This window comes from Mesoplodon mirus (assembly GCF_964341445.2).
Source record: "Mesoplodon mirus genome assembly, chromosome: 5".
In the NCBI taxonomy this organism is placed as follows: Eukaryota; Metazoa; Chordata; class Mammalia; order Artiodactyla; family Ziphiidae; genus Mesoplodon; species Mesoplodon mirus.
In genome coordinates, this window is record NC_138980.1 from 43,885,384 (window position 1) to 43,906,294 (window position 20,911).

The following is a 20,911-nucleotide window of genomic DNA, read 5'->3' on the forward strand; positions in this document are numbered from 1 at the left end:
ACAGAGGTGTGATAGGGACCCTCTCCTGTGTCTTTGATGGTGGCGGATCTCTATGGATGTGATATTGTTTGTGTTTTACTACTTGGCTGCGGGTGGGGACGGATTTAGAGGTTTCTTGTGGCCTTCCCCACTCTTATCCTTCAGGCCTCAACGGTGAGAGGAAGTTCCTCCAACTTCCAAGTATATCTGTTCTCATCAGCTCTACTTGTATACTCAGGGACCGCTGAGCTGGTCCACCATGAACTAGACTTTCTCCAGGACTTTGTTCATTACCTGACCCCCCAGCCCTCTGTCTGCAAATGGCCATGGTGACTCACTGGTTTCTGAGTATCAGTGTCAGCTCAGACCCAGTGTCTGATAATCCTCAAAATGTCTGGGCATCCAGGTTCTGCAGTGGACGGCCACTTGAGTCCAGCACCACAGGTCGCTGTGAGAAAAAGGACTGAGGATTTGTCAAGGAAACAACTTTCCAGTGTCCTCCCTCCTCGCACCTGACCAGATCTTCAGGCCAGCTCGGGTCTGGGAACTGGGCAAAGGGATTGAGACTCAGCATCCCGCTCCTCTGTTCTTGTGTTTTCAGATCGTGGTTGTTAATTATGCAGTATCCTTGGTAGCTGCCCATCCATCTCACCCCAGGGATATTCTATTAGCCTTATTAATCATCTTCACAACTCACTGGGGTCAAGCCCCCTTCCACCTTGCCTTGCCGTATCAGCCAGTTTCTCCCAGAGATGGAGCTATTAGGACATGTATACATCAAAAGACTTACTGCAAAAAAAAAAAAAAAAAAAAAAAAAGACTCATTGCGAGGAATTGGCTTATGCAATCATGGGGGCTGGTGAGTTCGAAATCCAGGCTGGCAGACTGGGGATTCAGGCAGGAGCCAACAAATTGGTCTCCTTGACCAAACTCAAGCCAAACTCCTCCGAGCCCTCTTCTCAACTAGGCTCCAATCTTGGCCTATAAAGACTTGAACGAAAAACTAATGTGGTATCCAACGGCTCAAGGTCGTTTCCCTAGGATGACCCTAGCCCCTCTTTTTTTTTTTAAAAAAATATTTATTTATTTATTTGGCTGTGCCAGGTCTTAGTTGCCATGTGCAGGATCTTTAGTTGCGACATGCGGACTCTTTGTTTCCCGACCAGGGATCGAACCCAGGCCCCCTGCTCCCCCGGGAGCGTAGAGTCTTAACCACTGGAAGTCCCAACCCCAGCCCCTCTTAAAGTGCCTGCCTGAGAAAACTCAGGGCTGCCAAAAGAATTGACCATTTGTTCCAGTCAGCTCTTGGAGATGGCACCCCGGTCTCTCGGCCTCAGTGGGAGGGTGGAGGCCAAACTTTGAGAAGCACCAGTTGGCAAACCTAGATGGGTCTCATGTGGAACAACCCTTCCTTCCTGCTTTTTGTCATTTTCACTTCCCTGCCTCTACAGAGCCCCCTTTCACCCCCCACTTCCATTCCCTCATTCTCCCTTTAAAAAGCCAAATCAAAGTTGAGTTCGCTCCACATTGAACCTTTTTCCTTATGGCAATAGTATGTTATGGATTAAAATCTCCCCTGATCGCTTTATTTTATTGAAGTATAGTCGATTTACAATGTTGTGTTAGTTTCAGGCATACAGCATAGTGATTCAGGGTGTTTTGTTGGCTTTTTCTTCTTTTTTTTTGCAAATTATATTACATTACAGGTTATTGAAAGATATTGGGTGTAATTTCCTGTGATATCCAGTACATCCTCCTGCTTATCTATTTTACATATAGTAGTTAGTATCTGTTAACCTCATACCCCTAATTTGCCCCCAGCCCTGCACCTTTGGTAACCATAAGTTTGTCCCGACCACTTTAACTAGGGTCTGGCTTTGTTTATCTTGGACAAAGTAGAGTTTCTCCGTCCTTGGGGAAACCTTAGTTTTGCTCCTAGATCATCTCAGCTGCCTGGATGAGACCCACCCTGATTACTTAGGGTCAACTGGATATGGAAGTGAACCACATCTACAAAATACTCCACTGCAACCCCTAGACTGGGGCTTAAGGGATGACTGGGCACAGTCTAGCCAAGTTGACATGTAAAACTAAACAAGCTGACATGTAAAACCATGGTACTGTTCTTAGAATAATTGTGGGTTCTGGCTCTTGGTGGTGAAGTGCCCACCCAACCTCGTACTTGGAGCATCATGCCCACGGCTCTGTAACCACCTGCAGAAGACACCACTACCCAGCTCCCTCCTGGTGCTGGCATCTCTCTCGGACAGCCTTGGGAGATGGCGTGCCCTCTGAGCCCTCCCGCGGGACACCATCCTCTGGGATGCTTCCACATATGCTTCCATTGCCCTCAGCCGCTGCCAGAGGACAGCTCACCCAGGTAATTCCACTCCTCTCAGCCTGAGCCAGCACTTTCTCCAGGCTTCTAAGAGCCAATTCAGCAACCCAGCTGGCCCATCATCCTCTGAGTCCTTGCAAGGATGTTAAATCCCAAGATTTAACATGTCCCAAGAAGGTGCCCCCAAGTCAGTGCACTCTCGTTCCTCTGGTCTTACATTCTGGCTCCTGGACAAAACACCTTCAACAAGAAGCAAAAGCAGGGACTTGAACGGATGCTTGCACACCTGAGCTCACTGCAACAACATTCACAGAAGGCAAAAGGTAGAAACAGCCCAAATGTCCATCGACAGATGACTGGATAAGCAAAATGTGGTGTATCCACACAATGGAATATTATTTAGCCTCAAAAAGAAGGAAATTCTGGGCTTCCCTGGTGGCGCAGTGGTTGAGAGTCCACCTGCCGATGCAGGGGACACGGGTTCGTGCCCCGGTCCGGGAAGATCCCCCATGCCGCGGAGCGGCTAGGCCTGTGAGCCATGGCCGCTGAGCCTGCACGTCCGGAGCCTGTGCTCCGCAACGGGAGAGGCCACAACAGTGAGAGGCTCGCGTACCGCAAAAAAAAAAAGAAGGAAATTCTGACACCTGCTACAATGTGGTTGAACCTTGAGGACATAATGGCCAGTGAAATAAGCCAGTCATAAAAGGACAATACTGTATGATTCCACTTATATGAGGTCCCTAGAGCAGTCAGATCCATAGAGAAAGAAAGCAGAATTATAGTTTTCAGGAGGCGGTGGGGGGCAGGGGAAATGGGAAGTTAGTGTTTAATGGGGACAGAGTTTCCGTTTTGCAAGATGAAAAAATTTCTGTGGGAAGATGGTGATGACGGTAGCACCACATGTGAATGTACTTACTACCACAGAAATGGACACTTAAAAATGGTTAAGATGGGGACTTCCCTGGCGGTCCAGTGGTTAGGACTCCACGCTTCCACTGCAGGGGGCCCAGGTTCAATCCCTGGTCGGGGAAGTAAGATCCTGTAAGCTGCGTGGCACTGCCAAAAAATTTTTTATAAAGAAATGGTTAAGATGTTAAATTTTATGTTATTTTACCACAATTAAAAAAAAAGAGAGAGAGGGGGGATAAAAAGAGACTTAAGGGAGATGACAACCAAATACGGACTTTGTTTGGAACCTGATTCTAATACACCAACTGTAAAAAGTCATCTTTTGAGACAGCTGGGGAAATTGGGAGATGCATGATGCATCGTGGGTGCCTATGAAAATCTCCATCATTTCTGGAGCCAAGTGGCAGAGAAACAGAGAAATGACCCGAGGCCTGGGAGTGCTTTAAAGTATTTCAGCAAAATAAAGTAAAAATGAATTGAAAATAGAGTAACCTTGAAAACATCATGCTGAGTGGAGGAAACCAGCCACAAAACCCCTCATAATGTAAGGATCCATTTATATGAAATGTCCACCACAGACAAATCCATAAAGACAGAAAGCAGATTAGTGGCTGCCAGGGGCTGGGAGAGGAGAATGGGAGTGACTGCTCATGGGGACTGGGTTTCCTCTGGGGGTGATGGGAATGTTCTGGGATTAAATAGAGGTGGTGGCTGCATGACACTGTGAATATACTAAAAACCACTGAATTGTGCACTTTAAAAAGGGTGCATTAGGGGCTTCCTTGGTGGCACAGTGGTTAAGAATCTGCCTGCCAATACAGGGGACACGGGTTCAAGCTATGGTCTGGGAAGATCCCACATGCTGTGGAGCAACTAAGCCAGCGCACCACAACTGCTGAAGTCTGTGCACCTAGAGCCTGGCTCCGCAACAAGAGAAGCCACCGCAATGAGAAGCCCACGCACAGCAACCAAGAGTAGCCCCTGCTTGCCACAACTGGAGAAAGCCTGCAAGTAGCAACGAAGACCCAACACAGCCAAAAATAAATAAATAAAAAATTATTGTTTTTAAAGGGTGCATTAAATCAAAACTACAGTGAGGGGCTTCACTAGTGGCGCAGTGGTTGAGAGTCCGCCTGCCGATGCAGGGGACACGGGTTCGTGCCCCAGTCCGGGAAGATCCCACATGCCGTGGAGCAGCTGGGCCCGTGAGCCATGGCCACTGAGCCTGTGCGTTCGGAGCCTGTGCTCCTCAATGGGAGAGGCCACAGCAGTGAGAGGCCCGCGTACTGCAAAAAAAAAAAAAAAACAAAGCTACAATGAGCTACCACCTCACGCTGGTCAGAATGGCCATCATTAAAAATGTTTACAGGGCTTCCTTGGTGGCGCAGTGGTTGAGAATCTGCCTGCTAATGCAGGGGACACGGGTTCGCGCCCTGGTCTGGGAGGATCCCACGTGCCGCAGAGCGACTAGGCCCGTGAGCCACAACTACTGAGCCTGCGCGTCTGGACCCTGTGCCCCGCAACAAGAGAGGCTGCGATAGTCAGAGGCTCGCGCACCGCGATGAAGAGGGGCCCCCGCTTGCCACAACTAGAGATAGCCCTCGCATAGAAACGAAAACCCAACACAGCAAAAATAAATAAAAATAAAATTAATAAACTCCTACCCCTAACATCTTAAAAAAAATGTTTACAAATAACAAATGCTGGAGAGGTGGAAAGGTGAGTGGTGCAGCCATTATGGAAAACAGTATGGAGTTTCTGCAGGTGGAAAGGTGAGTGGTGCAGCCATTATGGAAAACAGTATGGAGTTTCCTCAAAAAACTAAAAATAGAGTTGCCATATGATCCTGCAATCCCACTCCTGGACATATATCCAGAAAAAACTCTAATTCAAAAAGATACATGCACCCCAATGTTCATTGCAGCACTATTCACAGTAGCCAACACATGGAAGCAATGTAATGTCCATAGACAGATGAATGGATAAAGAAGATGTGGTACACATATACAATGGAATACTACTCAGCCATGAAAAAGAATGAAATAATGCCATTTGCAGCAACATGGATGGACCTAGAGATTATCATACTAAGTGAAGTAAGTCAGACAAAGACAAATATCATATGATATCACTTATACGTGGAATCTAAAATACGACACAAATGAACTTATTTATGAAACAGAAATGGACTCACAGACCTAGAGAACAGACTTGTGGTTGCCAAGGGAGAGGGTGTGGGGGAGGGGTGGATTGGGAGTTTGGAGTTAGCAGATGCAAACTATTGTATATACAATGAACAGACAACAAGGTCCCACTGTATAGCACAGGGAACTATATTCAATATCCTGTGATAAACTGTAATAGAAAAGAATATATTAAAAGAATACTGTGTGTGTGTGTATATATATATATGTATAACTGAATCGCTTTGCTGTACAGCAGAAATTAGCACAACATTGTAAACCAACTATACTTCAATAAAAAAAGGGGGGGGCATTGCATGCTGTGTGAACTCTATCTCAAGAAAGCTATCTAAAAATAGTGAAGAGGGTCAAGGAAGCCAGTGAGGCCAACACTTGATAATTTAGAGTCTGAGAAATGGGTCCATGGCAGGCGTAATGTATGATTCTTTCAATTTGGGGGTATGTTTGAACATATTTATAATAAACAATGGGAGTACTTTGTGGAGGAAGATGGGAATTATTAAACCAGAGGTTCGTGCCTGCCCTGCTGGAGCAAGACCCGAGTAGCCGGTGCCCTCCCAGCGAGTTGTCCAGGTGGGAGGTGAACCAAGGGCTCGCTCTCGGCCTTAGGATGGGCTGACTGCAGGCCCCAGGCTGATCGTGGATCCGGCTTTCCCCCCAGCCTTCTGGAGCTGGGATGTAGACTCCAGTCAGTAGGACGGGACGGCAATCACCCAGGCCTGAGAGCTCCCAGTGCCAATGGAGTTTCAGCAGAATGTTTGCTGAGATGTGGAGGGAATTAATGCGGACACATCCCAGGCACGCCGTCCTGGGGCATGTCAGCCGATTTCCTGGGCAACTGGCTCTGCGTGGGTCACGGTGGCTTCTAGGGTCTGGACTGTCCAAAGAAGGGTCCTTGTGTTCCTGGTATACCAAACTCAGCACACTGAACCTGGCTTTGCTGCGGAAAACTGGTTTGAGGTTTCTCAAACAATTCCACATGGAATTTCCAGCAATTTCAGCAATGATCCAGCAATTTCACTCACAGGTGTAGACCCAAGAGAACTGGAAACAGCTGTTCAAACCAAAACTTGTACACGCATGTTCAGAGCAGCACTAGCATGGAGACTAAACAACATGCTCCTAAAAAACCAATGGGTTGGGACTTCCCTGGTGGCGCAGTGGTTAAGAATCCACCTGCCAATGCAGGGGACACGGGTTCGAGCCCTGGTCCGGGAAGATCCCACATGCCACAGAACAACTAAGCCCGTGCACCACAACTACTGAGCCTGTGCTCTAGAGCCCGCGAGCCAAAACTACTGAAGCCCGTGCGTTTAGAGCCCGTGCTCCGCCAAGGAGAAGCCCGTGCACCGCAATGAAGAGTAGCCCCCACTTGCTGCAACTAGAGAAAGCCCACGTGCAGCAACGAAGACCCAATGCAGCCAAAAATAAAATTAAGTACTTAATTAATTTAAGAAAAATGTCTAAGGGACATTTAAAAAAAAACCCAATGGGTCAACAATGAAATGAAAAATACCTGGAGACAAATGACAATGAAATCACAACCATACAAAATCCACGGGATGAAGCAAAAGCAGTTCTTATAGCAAAGTTCATAGTGAATAGGCCTTCCGCAAAAAACAAGAAAAATCTGAAATAAACAAACTAACCTACCACCTAAAACAATTAGAAAAAGAAGAACAAACAAAACCTAAAGTCAGCAGACAGAAGGAAATAATGAAGATCAAAGAGGAAATAAATAAAATAGAAATTAAAAAATAGAAGAAAATCGATAAAACCAAGAGCTAGTTCTTTGAAAGGGTAAACAAAATTGACAAACCTCTGGCCAGGCTCACCAAGAAGAAAAGAGAGAGGCCCCAAATAAACAAAATATGAAATGAAAAAGGAGAAATAACAACCGATACCACAGAAATACAAAAAAAATAAGAGAATACTATGCCAACAAATTCGACAACCTAGAAGAAATGGACAATTTTCTAGAAACATACAGGCCATCAAAACTGAATCAAGAAGCAATAGATAATTTGAACAGACTGATCACTAGCAGTGAAATAGAATCTGTAATTTGAAAAACTCCCTACAGGGACTTCCCTCGTGGTCCAGTGGTTAAGAATCCATCTTCCAATGCAGGGGACGCAGGTTGCATCCCTGGTTGGGGAACTAAGATTCCACATGCCACGGGGCAACTTAGCCTGCATGTGCCACAACTAGAGAAAAGCCCGCACACTGCAAAAAAGAGATCCTGTGTGCCGCAACTAAGACCCAACTCAGCCAAAAATAAATAAATGAATAAAATATTTTTAAATATAAAAAATTTAAAACTCCCTACAAACAAAAGTCCAGGACCAGAGCAACACTAGTCACAGTTGCCAAAAGTGGAAACAACCCAAATGTCCACTAACAAAACATGGTACAACTGTACAGTGGAATATTACACAACTATAAAAGGGGATGAAGTTCTGACACACCCTACATCGTGGATGAACTTAGAAACCATTACACTAAGTGAAAGATGCCAGAGACAAAGGCCACAGATTGTATGACCCTATTTACGTGAAATGTCCAAACAGGCAAATTCACAGAGGCAGAAAGCAGATCAGTTGTTTCCAGGGGCTGGAGAGTGGGGTGGGAGTGACTGTCAATGGATAAAGCTTTCTTTCTGGGATGATGAAAAAGCTCTGAGACAAAGGTGACGGTTGCATAACATTGTGAATGTACTAAATTCCACTGAATTGTTCACTTTAAAATGGTGATTTCTACATTTGGGGAATTTCACCTCAATTAGACAAAAGAAAGGCGTCTTTGGAACTGCTCTGCCTATGTTGGTCTCTGCCCCTTTGCTTATTCCCTGCACCGTCTCGGGCAAGCTGCCACCTTCCCTGCCCCCCTTTATAGACCTGTGACCTGGGGGTACTCTAGTGCCCCTTCCCACCTGATTCTGGTCCCCACTCTAGGGCAGGACAGGTCCCACTTGTTCCTGCTGTGTCCCCAGCACCCGAAGGAGACCACACAGTAGGAGCACAGCAGGCGTTTGTTGAATGAATAAATGTTGGAAAATGCATTAGCTCCAAGCTTTATCCTGAGCCTCTATTTTGCTGGAGAATTTCCCCCCAGTCTGGGGGAAGGGGGCGAGGGGGACTTTGCTTGGCTAGGAAATTCCTGCAGAACGCAGGCCTCTAAGGAGGGCCCAGGAGGCAAGCAGGGTTGAAGACGCTCTGCAGAAGGAACAGCGTCGTGACGAGGCCTTTCCACTCTGCGGTCAGACTCCCAGCCCCGAGAACCATAAAACAGCCCTGCTCGGACTGGAAACATTTTCTTTTAATATATTCCTGGAGGCGTTGGCAGGGCCTGTGAGGAAAATTCCAGGGGAATAAGGAGAGAGGTCTTTGGCATCCACGAAGGGCCTGGAAGGGGTAGCCAGGCCTAGGGCCTTGGGGGGACCTTGCTGTTCTTGGGGGAGGCTGAGGGGCCCAGGCAGGGCCAGGTGGCTGTCAGCACGTTAGCTGGGTCTGGGAGGCTCCTGCAGACCGACAGACCTCCCTGAGTCCTGTGGTGGTGGAGGTGGTGCGTGGCCTCACCAGTCGGAGACAGTTCTCCACAGGAATTCATATAAAGCTGCTTCGAGATGTACCCAGCAAACATGAGCTACCCACAGTGTGCTGACGTCTGAGGAAGGAACCTCCCGGTGCCCGGCACAGGGCAATGGGGTCCACACACCTCCCATGGCTCCCTATTGTCCCAGGATGGAATCCAGATCTCATTGTCTGGCCTGTGTCCCCTGCCCCCATGTGAGCCGGGCCCCACCACAGCCAGGTCCAGGAACACTGCCTTGTTCTTGTCCCCTCCGGCCTTTGCCCACACTGGCATGTATTGAGGGTGAAGTTCTGGATTATAAATCCTGGGGCATTGCTGGGGGAGGTCAGGGGGACTCAGAGGGGTAGATGTTTCTCAAACCTTGTCATTGGGGCTCGTATGTGCCTTTGTCCCCTAGAAGACAGGACCCCACTTACTATGGGCTGGCATGATGGTACATGCCGGGGGTAAAACACAGTTTGTATTTGTATGAACATACACACAAAGAAGATAATTTCAAAGAGGGAAGAGTGTTTGGAAGAAAGTTGAGTGAAGGTATTTTTGTTCAGGGGTTGGGGAGGCCTCCTGAGGTTGGTGATATTTAAGCTGAGATCTGAAGGACAGGAAAGTACCGTGTAAATATGGAGAATGAGAATTTCAGACAGAAAGGATGGCTTGTGCAAAGGCCCTGGGGTGGGAAAGGACGTAGCTGTTGGCAGAACAGTGAGGAAGCCAGTGTGACTGGAGCAGAGTGAGGGAAGGAGGAGACGGGTAGGAGGGATGGGAGGAAGTCAGATTGTGTGGGGCCTTGCAGGCCACAGAGAGTTGGTGGAATTTATTCTGAGAGTAATAGGGAGCCATGGAGGGTGTGTGAGCCAGAGAGGAACATGATCTGATTTATGAATTTGAGACATCCCCTGTGGCTACCCTGGGGAATGGGGCAGTGTCCAGGCAGGAGTCAGTGGGGTGGAAACCAAGGCTGTGCTGCTGGGAGGGGCAAAGTGTTTGGATTTGTATGTTTTGGAGGCCGAGGGGACAAGAGCTGCTGACAAACTGAACATAGCGGGGGGCGGGGGGAGGGAGGAGCTTCAGATGCTGCCCAGGTCTCAGGCCCAGCACGGAATGGATGGTGGGACCATTGCCTGAGACAGAAAGCCTCAGAGAGATGACGTCAGGGTACCAACGGCTGTGCCTTGGCCGTGCGGTCAAGGTGTCTGGTTGGAACCACATTCCTGGGCCAGGCTGGTCAAGCTCCAGATGGAACTGTGGACCTTGTGGGCGAAGAGTGGCCTTTGACGTCCAAGCCTGGACCAGGTCCACCAGGGAGAGGCAGGCAGGGGCATGGCCCGAGCCCTAAAACCCCAAGCTTTGTGTAAGCAGGCAGGGCCCAAGTTTTCCCCATCCGGGTCCTTTTTTTCCAGCTGGAAACTGGGACCAAGTGGAGAAATCCAGATGTGGAGTTGGATGCAGCCCCGAGACCGTGTGGTCTGGGGAGGCCCAGCATCCAGGCGTCCAGTGGGTCAAGCCTCCGTGTGGCCTCTCTGGCCATAGCCCGGCCAGGTGTGGGGGGGCAGGATGGTTTCAGCTTTGTGTCTCTGGCTGCAACTGCAAAGTTAAAAAAAATAATCCCAGCCCCGAGGCCTCACCCTTCCCGGTGTCAACCCAAGCTCCGGGTGGAAAAACAGGCCCCGGGCCCCCCGCCAACCCACAGATCTGAGACCCGCCCAGGGATCTGTTTAGGAGCAAGAGCAGGGGTCAGGAGGGCAAAAGACTGGCTCCCAGCATTTCTCTAGACATGAAAGTTGACTCCGTTTTCCACCTGGAAAAGGGGGCATTGCTCTGGACTCGCATCCACATTCAAGGTCTCCTGAAGGACCAGCTGTGTGCTCAGCCGAGGGCCACGAACTGGAGACCAACCCCTCAGACAAGCCATGGCCAGCCCTGCCCTGAGGGCCTCCCAGTCCAGCGGGACAGGGTGTGGGGTTCGCTAGACAACAGCTGTCACATTCCTGGGCCTCAGTTTTCCATCTCTGCAATGGGGAGAAAAACAGCCCCACCTCAGGGAGTCAGCATTATCCCCATGACAACTTCCTCATTTCGGACCATTCATGACCCAGCTTGGGGCCCCATGGACAAGATCCCAGCGGTCCCAAATCTTCTAGATCAGGGGCACAAGTCAGCTGTTTAAAATCAGGTGGGGTGGGAACTGGGTTGAATCACTTTCAGGTCTTCTGATGCCAGTCACTAGGAGAAAGTGGTTCAAGTGTGGCTTAAAAAGTGGGGACAGGTAGCAGGGGCGGGGAGAGAGCTGGGGTGTTGCTTAATGGGAACAGGGTTTCAGTTTTTCGATCTGAAAGTATTCTGGAGATGGATGGTGGGGATGGTTGCCCAACAACCTGGACACACTTCAGGCCACCAAACTGTGCACTAAGATGGAAAGTTTTATGTTATGAGTTTTTACCACAATAAAACGTAATTTTTAAGAAAGAAAACAAAAGGTGAAGACTGAAATCAGATCTGCCTCTCATGTACTGTGTGGCCTGAGCAAATGTCTTGCCCTCTCTGGGCTTCTGTTTGCTCCCTCCCTCCCTTCCAGCTCTGGATCATAGTCACAGCTCTGATCTTGATGATTCCCTGTGATTGTGCATTTCCCCCATTTCAACCCTCTGGGGCTTGAAGCGGGGCTGGGGAGCAAGGGAGATGAATGTCAGTTGAGCAGCCTTGAAATGAGTGATGGGGTGAGAAACTAGTGAGTATGGGCCCCTCTTGCCACCTGCCAGCCATTTGGAAATAACACATTGGTGACGGCAGCCGTCCCGGGCAAAGCCTGTTTCCTTGTGATGTTCAAGGTTGCCTGGTACCCAGGGGAGGTCAAGAGGCCAGCAGACTAAGGAAGGGCCTTGGCTGGGCCTGGAGCTTCCCCCAGCGGCAGCCTTCCAGGGAAAGCCTGGGCCAGAGCTGGGACCACCACCATTCCTGCAGGCAGAAGGTAACAAGAGGGGCCTTGAATGTAGTGTTTGGAGATGGAAGCAGATGATGGAGGCTTGGCATACTGCCAGGGTCACCTCCATTAAAGCAGGTGGTGTCCGACAACCTGTAATCCAGAATGCTCACTAAGGCAGGAGGCAGGTGGCAGATCCAGTCTCCATCCTTTGCATCTGGTGGCATCCAGCTGGGGGCTTACCCCCTTCCCCACTTCGACAGGATGACTTAAGCCCCTGGCCTGTCCAATCAAAACCTTCCATCTACAGACCACAGTGACTGGTTCCGGGAAAGGCATGGAACCTGAGCCGGGCCAGCGAGCCTCAGCCCTGAGATCTCTACTGGGCCCAGCAGGGAGAAAGGTACTCTGCTTCCGCTGGACCATGGGGCTGGAGAAATTTAAGCCTGGCCCATCTTTGCCACTCCAAGAAGCAGGAAGAGGGCTGATCAGGGAGATGCAAATCAGAACCACAAAGAGACATCACCTCACACCCACTAGGATGGCCATAGTAAAAAAATAAATCTAAAAACCGGCATTGGCAAGGATGCGGAGAAACTGAAACCCTTGTGCATTGCTGGTGGGAGTGTCAAATGTTGCAGCCGCTGTGAAAAACAATGTGGTGGTTGTTCCTCTCAAAGTGAAACATAGTTCATCATCCTATGATCACAAGATCCAGCAATTTCACTCTAGGTATACACCCAATTGAAAACAGGTGTTCAAACAAAAACCTGCACACACATGTTCCTAGGGTTCTTTATTCACAATAGTTAAAAGGTGGAAACAACCCAAATGTCCATCAACTGGTGAACGGATAAACAAAATGATGAACCCTGCAGACATACTGAGTGAGAGAAGCCAGACACAAAAGGACACATGGTGTATGATTCCATTTATATGAAATGTCTAGAACAGGCAAATCCATAGAGACAGAAAGCAGATGAGTGGTTACCAGGGGCTGAGGGAAGGGGGAACGGGAGTGACTGATAAGGGGAACGGGGTTTCCTTTTGGGAGAAGATGAAAATGTTTTCGAACTAGATAGAGGTGATGATGGCATGACCTCACAAATGTACTAAAAACTACTGAATTGTACATTTTAAAATTGTTGAAATTATAAATTTTATGTAGTGTGTATTTTATCACAATTTTTTTTTTTTAGAAAAGGGAGAAGACAGCTGACAGAGAGACACAGATCCTGAAAGCATCATTTGGGGTTCTGGATCCAGCCGTAGCTGAAGGTAACCCTGATGCTAAGGTAAGGCAGCAAGGGATGGGCTTTCCCTCCCTGTAACCTGGTATTTCAGAAAATCAGCTGCTTCGTCCCCATCATGATGAGAACAGCCCTCACTGAAGGTGCCGGGGGCCTCAGGAGGCTGGAATCCCCTCCCTGACCCTCTGCTTTCCCATCTATAAAATGGGAGGAAGAGAAAGTTCCTCCATGCCAGCAATACGAGGTCCCAGTGTGCACTCATGTTTGATCATGTATGATCATGTTTCATCCCCGTGGCAGCTCTGTGAACAAGGTGTTCTGAGTTCAGCAAAGGGAAGAAATTGCCGAGGCCCATGCTCCTGCCTTCGACGCTGTGTCACATCTAGAAGCAAATGGCTGGGGCCCCAGGAGGAGGGGGGTTAGGGCTCCCAAGAGGAGGCTCAGCTGGGTGGTGACAAGCTCACTCTTAGCATCCAACAGCCCTGAGTTCGAGTCTCAGCTCTGGCCCTCTGTGATCCCGGGCCAGTGGTCTTCACCTCTGGGCCTCGGTTTCCCCTCTCCAAAACAGACTGGTTACTCTGGGCGTCAGGTGCCGGGTCTGCTGGGTGAACAGTTGCTGTCCTGGGAGAGCTCATTAATACACGGATGTGTCTGGTGGAATCTGAGCTGGGCTATGACTCCTGGTGTCGGGCAGAGGCCAGCGCTGGGGGGGCAGCTTACCAGTTGACTGCCATCCGGAGGCAACGCAGCCAGGATACAGCCTCCCCTCCATGCCGTGTTGCTGTTGGCTTTTAAGAGGATATGGATGCAGAAGGAACTCGTTGATGCTTTTTCCACTTGCTGCTGAGCACTCGGCGTCCCGGCGCGCCTGGCCGGAGGCTGGCACTGTTTCCTGGCACCTGGACAGCCTCGCTTGGCCCTGGCCACAGGGACTCACTGAGTGTTTGGCGGCCGGCTGGCCCCAGGCATTGGCGATGGCGTGGTCCTTCTCTCCTGTGGCTGCCCCAGGGAGCAGGGAGAGAGCACCTCAGAGCTCCCATGGCCTCTGGGAGACTCCCTGGACAGGTGCCAACAGGTGAGGGTGGATCAGAGAGGGTGACTCTGATGGCATCACCTCTGAGACTCCATCCTGTGGCATCTCATATGTGGGGCTCACCAGTGTTGTGTCTCAGGCTCCCTGGGCTCCTGCGGCTTCCACCATCCCACGGTTCTGTGCTTCTGTTGACTGGTGGCCATATCACCTGCGTCCGTGGTTTTTAGCACCGTGATCCCATGGCCCTAGGATCCCACAGTGCCATGGCTTTAGCATGTTTTGGTCCCATGTCTCCATGAGCACATAATGCTATGACTCTGTCATTCCTTAGTTCTGTGGCTCCTTGTTCTGTGGTCTTGCGACTCTTGGATTCATTGGAACTTCCTGAATTTACTTTTTTTAAATAAATTTATTTGTTTGTTTGTTTTTATTTTTGGCCGTGTTGCGTCGTCATTGCTGCGCGCGGGCTTTCTCTAGTTGCGGTGAGCGGGGGCTACTCTCAGTTGTGGTGCACGGGCTTCTCATTGCAGTGGCTTCTCTTGTTGCCGAGCACGGGCTCTAGGTGCGCAGGCTTCAGTAGTTTCAGCATGAGGGCTCAGTAGTTGTGGCTCACGGGCTCTAGAGCACAGGCTCAGTAGTTGTGGCGCACGGGCTTAGTTGCTCCGCAGCATGTGGGATCTTCCCAGGCCAGGGCTCGAACCTGTGTCCCTTGGATTGGCAGGCGGATTCTTAACCACTGCGCCACTAGGGAAGCCCCACTTGTGGCTTTAGAAATGGGTAAATCATCTAACCCAGCGGGAAACAGAGTCAAGAAAACTCATGGGGTGGGTGTTGCAATGACCCCCCCCCCTCCACCAGCACTATGTGGGCCAGCAGCAACAGTGGCATCACCCCTTTGCCAGAGGGTTCCATGTGGCTGTCATCATCCCATAGCTCTCTCGCAGACTGTCCCAAAAGCTGCTGTAGTCAGTCTCCTTCTGTGGGGTGAGAATAGGGACACACAGGCCAGCCAGCCTGGTCCGGCCTGAGGGAGTAAACTTTAAGTTAGGGTAAAGCCAGGTAAAGAACCGAAGGAAGAGTGCTCCAGGTGGAGGGCACAGCCTGTGCAAATGTCCTAGGGTGGGGAGGAGCCTGAGAGTAGGAGGTACAGGGAGAGGCAGCCAGTGTGGCTAGAGTGAGCCAGGCCAGTTCACTTTCCTTTGTCTCATGTAAGGTAAGGGAGACAGAGACTGGACAGAGGCACCTGCTATGTGCTTCACCTTCACTGTCTGACTGACTTCTCACAATGACCTTTGAATGGGCTTGTCACATAGCTAGAGAGGCCCCAAGGGGGCATCCATTCATTCATCCATCCATCCTACCATCTGTCTATGATACATCCATCCACCTGTCATCCACCCATCCACCCATCCAGCCACCTATCCACCAACCCAACCGTCCATCTCCCCACCCATCTGCCTGTATATCAGTCCACTCATTTAACCATCCCATCTATTCATCCCTCCCTCCCTCCATCCATCCATCCATCCCCTGATCCAGCCAGCCAGCTATCATCTATCCAACCATCCATTCATTTGTCCATCCATCCGTCTGCCTTCCTTTCTGTGAGTCCGTCCATCCACTCACCCGTTTACCCATCCACCCACCCACCTACCCACTCACTCATCTATCTGTCCATCAGTCCACCCATCCATCCATCTACTCAGCCATCCATCCCATCATTCATTTATTCTAACATGTGTATGATGCTGGAGATATGGTGGGCCTCAGTGTGATGAAGGATGCAGCCCCATAGCCATGTAATCCATCTGTGCCCATTCAGTGTGGTCAGAGCTGTGACAGATGATACTCAGGGCACTTTGGAGGCCAGAGGATGCTACTAACCCAGCTGGGACAAAGAGGAGTGAGCGATGTTAAAGGGGAAGGTGGACCAGGGAGAGTCACAGCCCAACGAAGGGCCCGGAGGGCAGAAAGAGATGGGGCTGGAGAGGCCCGTGAAACCCAAAATGGCTCATGGCTCTGTCCCGTCCAGCCCTCTCCCCTTCCATCACACCCTCACCTCTCTGCTCCAGCCACACCTGCCTCCCTGCTTAACCTCCCATACATCAGGCACATCCTCCCCCCAGGCCTTCACCCTTGCTGTGCCCTCTGCCTGGGACACCCCTCATCAGCTGGAACCCGTTCACTTGTTCAGGTCTCGATACTAACATCCCACTGCAGAGTGGCCTCCCTGACCCCTGGGCTCTGTTTCCACAGCCCAGCCAGCCCCTACTTCCATGCAGCTTGTGTGCACTTGTCCACCTTCGAGGCTACCTACCACAGGGCTGAGAGGCCGAGACCACCTCCTTCCCATCCGCTGTGCAGCAAAGGGTCAATGCTTGTGCAGTGGATGGAGTTATTTAGTTTTATCCTATTGATTGCGAAGCATTTATTTGGCACATATTGTATGCAGTCCTCCCATTTGCGGGCTGGGGCTCTCCCCTGCCTGGTAGCCTCCCTCTCCCACTGGCCCATTCGAGCCTGGGCCTCTGCCTGCCAGGCGGCCAGTGGGTAAACACACCCCGCCCTCACCCTCGGCCACCCGCCCGTCACTGGCTAGAACAAGGGCCTCCTGTTAATGAGCTGAGGTGGGGGCTGGAGAAGGGGGGAGGAGGAATTGGGGGCAGGGCTCTGGTTCCTGTGATCTCTCCTGCCTACCCACCCACAGAAACCTGAGTGGGGGGCCTTCTCCCCGTGGCAAGGCTGTGTGCCTTCCCTCTCTGAGCATCCAGTGCCCAAATAGAGGAGGCACGACCAGGCTGCCACACTGAGCCTCAGTTTGCCCATCTGTAGAGTGGGGGACATTGGCAACCACCAGCATCAAAAAGTGCTGAATGCGCTTTTCATGGACTAATGTATTTGGGTCTCATGATGAGCCTAAGAAGTTGAGGCTCTCATTGTCCCCATTTCACCTGGGTTTTTAGTGCTGCTGGTATAATGCAAAAAGACTTTAAGAATTTCCAATTTTCACTTCATTAGACAGAGAGGCAGACCGACAGACAGACAGACAGACTGAGGGAGAGAAGGAAACCACTGTAGTGAGACCGCAGGCAGTCTCTCTCCGTGTAACACAGACACAGGTTTGTTTTGCTGTTACCTACAAGACTCTCACTAAATGCGAGAGGAAAGGAGAAAAGAGCAGGGCAGTCATTTGCCCTGCCACAGTTATCCCTGGAAAATTATGAAGATAATGGTGGTGTGTAATCATTCTCAGAACTCAGTGCCCATAGAATGCCACATTGTTAAATTCCAGTCGCTTCCTAGTGAAGTCCTTTCTCCCCTAAGGCAACTCCATAGTCCATTCTCTAAACTGGAGATGTAAAAATTTACATTATAATAAACTTTTGAAGGTGTCCTCCTCCACCCTGTCCAAAGAAAAGAAAACACACACACACACACACACACACACACACACACACACACACCCGCTGCAAGGCACAGTGATGTTAAGCAACTTGTCTCAAGTTGCACAGCAGAGCTGGGATATGAAACTCAGGGTTCCGGTTGCCAGAGACCAAGACCTTCATGGTGGTGTCCTGCTGCCTCCCATGATGATGAGCTCCTGCCTCCTGAGGCTGCGGGGAGAGTGGGCAAAAAAGGAAAACCCACAAGAGTGATGTGGCAAGGTTTCAAGCATTGGGCACTTGCTCAATAAAATTGTAGTCACTATATTTATTGTTATTTTCTTCTTTCTTTATCATACCTTTTGAAGAGCCTGCGACCGAATGACAATAGATTCGGGGTAAATGGAGGGTGGGAGGGGAGGCAGGGCTTGCTGAAATTCACAGAGCAAGTCAGGGTGGGTCTGCCAGACTCCAGTGCCCAGATGGCACCCTATCTGTCCCCCTGCCCCTCTTCCCACCACTTGGTCCTTCTGGAGAGATGGGTCCAGTCAGGCCATTCAAGGCAGGCTGGGTCAGGCTCCTCCGCTGCGGATGCAGCAGTGGCTAAGTGGCCTCCCTTGCTGCTCTAATGAATTCCCCAGACCCTGGGCCTGTGGTGGGGCCCGCCCAGGGCAGGGCGGCTGCCTTCCCGACATACTTTCTCTCTGGATTCACAAGGAGAGGCGGCTGGGGGAGCTGGGGGCGCCCACATGTCTCCTGGCCCAGCAGGACTCTGCCAGGAAGGGCTCAGGGGCCCCATCACACAGGCATCAGCCCCTCTGCCTCAGCCTGGCCAGGTTCCTGGAACCACTGGGTCCAGCATCATGGGAAGGGGGGATGTTTGGGGCTCCAGCCAAGGGCTCAGGCCAGGAGGTCCTGGGTAGCAGAGTTTTCACAGCTAATGAGGGGCCTGGGCTAGCATTTCTCGTCTGGAATCTGTGGCCAAGGGCAGAGAGTGGGTGGTATGAAGGCCTTAGGGGTCCTGCCTTCTCCTGTTTTAATCCTGGCTGTGTGACCTTGAGCTGTCTCATGCCCTCTCTGAGGGAAATGTGAATAAGAACGATCTGAGGTATAAGTGACATAGTGTATAAATTACAGATTATATAATGAGGCTAACACAGGAGGCAGACACAGGGCATGGGTTAGCTCATTCAGTCCTCTCAAGAGTGATCATTCCCACTTTCTAGGTGAGGAAACCGAGGCACAGAGAAGTCAAGCAACTTGCCTTAGGTCACACAGCAAGGCTATGCCCAGCTGACATTCGAATCCAGGCCATGTGGCTCCTGAGTCTGTCCTAAAGTACAGTGCTAGCAGGGGTTACTATTATTAATAGTAATTACATTACATTAATTATAAGGAAAATAACAATGTTACACTAATCATGGCAGGTGCTCTTTGCAGGCCCAGTGGCCCCCAGGGTAGGAGGAACGGAACAAAACACAGACATTTCCAGTCCCCCAGGTGAGGCCATCCCAAATTTCTCTCCCAGAAATATTCTGTCAGGCATTCTAGAAGAATGTCACACAGGCACCAGCCCCAAAGCCCTGCCCAAGAAGAGCAGGGAGGTATTCCTGAAGGAGGGGGCACCAGAGCCAGACCTTGGAGGATGGAGGAAGGTGTTCAGGATGGTGGGGGACAGCATGTACAAAGGCCAGAAGGACACCCAGAGTGAGTTGTTGTGTAATGTGAGGCTGCCGAGGTGTGCGTGGGAGGAGGGGGCTGCTGCCTGGAAGGGGAATTTCAGGGCCGATGGGATCCAGGAGGCAGGAGCATGAACCCAGATTGCCCATGTCTCCAGGCCTCTGTTGTCTAACCTGCAGACTGGGGCATCTTAAGGGCCTCTGCCTTTGCCATTCCCTCTGCCTAGAATGTCCTTCCCCGCATCTCCTCATGGCCGGGCCGTGAACAAGGCCACGTGTGTCCAAGCCACAGCCCCATGCCAAGCCTGTGGTGGGGGCCTGGCTTCCATGTGCCCTTGTCCCAGCTGCATGAGGCACACGCAAGCCCACAGCCCTTGCTGGAGCCGTGGTTTTCCCAAGAATTCCAGCACCAGCCAGGAGTGGCCCCCAGGTGTGCCGGATGCCAAGGAAAACAGGAGGTGAGCTCATGGCCCTGCCACAGGCATCAGGGCGTGGGCCTGTGGCACTTCACTGGAAGTGCCCAGGCTGGGATTGGCTGCTCCTACCCAGCCTCCCCTCCAGACCCTCCACTCCTCACTCACCCTCTGTGGCTCCCCATTGCCCTCAGAAGACAGCGCAAGCCCTGCCCCACTGGTATTACTTCTCCTGAGCCCCAAGATTTCTCTACCCTGAGATCAATCTGTCCATCAGACCAGGCTCATCTTTGCCTCAGGGCCTTTGCACATGCTGTTCCTCTACCTGGAATGCCTTTCCACCATCTCTTTATCTGGCCATGGCCTCCTCACTTTCCTGGTCCTAGCTCGGTGTTCCCTCCTCCTCTAAGAAGCCTGCCCAGACTCCCCCTGCCACCCCAAGCTGGGTCAGGCACCTTCTTGGAGCTCCCACTGCTGCCTGTGCATCCCCCACCACAGTCCTGGCCCCTTGGGATGATTACATGTAGCTGCTTCCCCACCAACCTGGGTTCCCCACAAGAGAGGGGCCCAGTCTGGCTTGTTCACTCTGTGTCCCCAGCGTCCTGCACAGGACATGGCACACAGTAGGTTCTCAATGCATGTTTGAGAATAATGAATGTGCCTGAAATTTTCCCACCTCCAAGCTCCACATGCTTCCCTCTGCCAGAACTGTCCTCACCTTTTTGTCTCTGCTGATCTGAGTCTCCTTTCCTTTAGGTTTCCTTGCCACCTCCTCCAGGAAGCCCTCAGTGACTTCTCTGCAACCTCCCATGAGAACAAATCTGGCAATGAACCTACCCTGGCTTCATCCCTGCCCCTCGCAGTGGCCCTAGGCTAGTCACTTCCCCTCTCTGGTCCTCAGTTTCCCTGCCTATAGAATGGAGACTGCAAACGCTGAAGGGTAGGGGCAAAGAGAGTTAACTCCAGAAAACAGAGGTGTTTTGTAGCTTAAGAGCATGGCTGGGCTGGGAGGATTTTCCTGATTAGCAGTAATTTCTATTTTTATTACAGGCTGTTCCCACAGAGCTGGACTGGAGCTTGGATGGTATGGCAAAGTCTCGACAAACAGAAGCACAGGGCCTCCCCCGCTCAGATCTCCTCCAGCCAGAGCCCTTTAATTTGCTCACCCTCCTGCTGGGGAGGGACACACACACAGCCCAGTGCACAGAT